Raw genomic sequence first — 1991 nt, 5'->3', positions numbered from 1 at the left:
ATTTAGAAGAAAAAGAGTCTATATCCATTATTTTTTAATGGTATTGGAGATGTGGTCGGTCCACTTGATGTCCAAGATGCGTCTTAAATTGCGAAGGTGAAAGACGTTGAGACGATGTTCCTATCTAGAGTAGAGGCTCCACGTCTGACTGCCATAAAGTAGCGTACTAAAGAATTAATTAACCACATTCATAATTAATAAAATTCTCAAAAGGAATTCATCTTCGGGAATTTTTGACGTTCTGAAGATTAAGGAAAAATGAGGTAATTATAATGGATATCCACTGTAAAGAAATAAACACCCATTAGTACTTATACTTTAGATATTGCTAGCCACCACTTACTAGAACAGCCATTCTAGTTAATTTGATATGGTGTAACATACATGTGCTGTTGTTATAGATTCAGCAAGAGAGAAAGGGAGAGAGAGAGAGAGAGAGAGAGAGAGAGAGAGAGAGAGAGAGAGAGAGAGTGTGTGTGTGTGTGTGAAAGGGTGAGAGAGGGTGAGATAGGGAGAGAGTGAAAGAGAGAGAGAAAGTGAGAGAGAAAGAGAGGGTGAGAGTGGGAGAAAGTGGAAGGAAGAGAGAAAGTGAGAGGGGAGAGAAGGATGTCTATAATCATTCGTTAAGCACTTTCAGCGAGCTGTTCTTTGAGTTGTGATGTATATAACCTTAACTTCTTGTGTTTTATTGTCTCATACATAATATATCTAAGAGTCGACATCCATTTATAGCAGTCTTCGAGGTATTCACTGTTTCAAAGATCGATATTTAACTCGATCAGATATAAACTAGCTTATTTTGATATACTTTTCAATCCGAGTCACTTTCATATACAAATTACAAGTGGACAACTGCTATGTCGTTTCCGGTCACAAAGAATATCATCTTTTCGACAGCCTCTGATGAAGTGAATGGTTACAGAAAAACCTGTTTGATTCAGAAGAGGACTGGGAAGTAACTCACAGATATTTCCTTTATTTGGTATGTTACTTTTATTTATTCAGCTTTCTCTTTTATTCGTACGTGTACTTGCACTTTTATTTGTTCTTTCACTTTTATTCATTCAACTTTGACTTCAGGCATAACAATGAATAATATATCACTGTATTGCTGTATCGACCGGATTATCGGATGTTGTAATAGACCGTTGGTCACAATGAGCTTCTGATTCTTTTTTGATTGCACCTTTCTTTTCCATCTTAGCTGAAATCGTTTAACTAAATCGTCTTCCCATCGTCGTGGTGGCCTTCTGACCGGCCTTTTCCCAATCTCTTATATACCATTCGAATAAAGGCGGGAAGTGACGAGATCGAGGAGGTAAATGAGTAAGCTTACACGGGGTACACAGTAAATATGCTCCCGATATGCAGGCTGAAATTTCGAGATGAATAAGGGCAGGATGAGACGCATTTATATTAATAAAAGATAGGCTCAAAGCAAAGCTGGAAAAGATCTTACACGCCACACTTTCTCTCTTTTACGCACGTGAGACGCAGGCTACTACAAAGAGAGAACACCAATTGACTACGACGCAAAGGTCCATGGAGAGATCCATACTAGGAATATTGGACGAGCTGAATCGTACACAGTTGGGATTTTATGAAGATTATTGCTACGCATTTAAATATGGTTAAATTAATTGATTTGTGAGTAATGCTTGAAGCATTTTAATATGTGAAATCAAACAGAAATTTGATGACGAATCAATTAGATTTTGAATAAACAGTTTATATGATTTTTTTTTACTTTATTTCGATCATAAGAATTTCTCTAATAAAACAAGGCCCATCAGATCTTGCAGGAATTCTCCAGAGACCGTTTGCAGACATAGATTCTGTCAATAGATTGTGGATATTGGAATGTAGACTGCTGCAAAGGTTTCAATACATGTAAATTGATATTCTTATTAATTTTACACTAACTGTAGCAACAAGGGAGCGCGCACACGTACACCTCCCCACACACTTTTACACATGTACCCGCATATATA

This window comes from Octopus bimaculoides, chromosome 9, assembly GCF_001194135.2.
Source record: "Octopus bimaculoides isolate UCB-OBI-ISO-001 chromosome 9, ASM119413v2, whole genome shotgun sequence".
In the NCBI taxonomy this organism is placed as follows: Eukaryota; Metazoa; Mollusca; class Cephalopoda; order Octopoda; family Octopodidae; genus Octopus; species Octopus bimaculoides.
Note: the sequence above shows the minus strand (reverse complement) of the source record.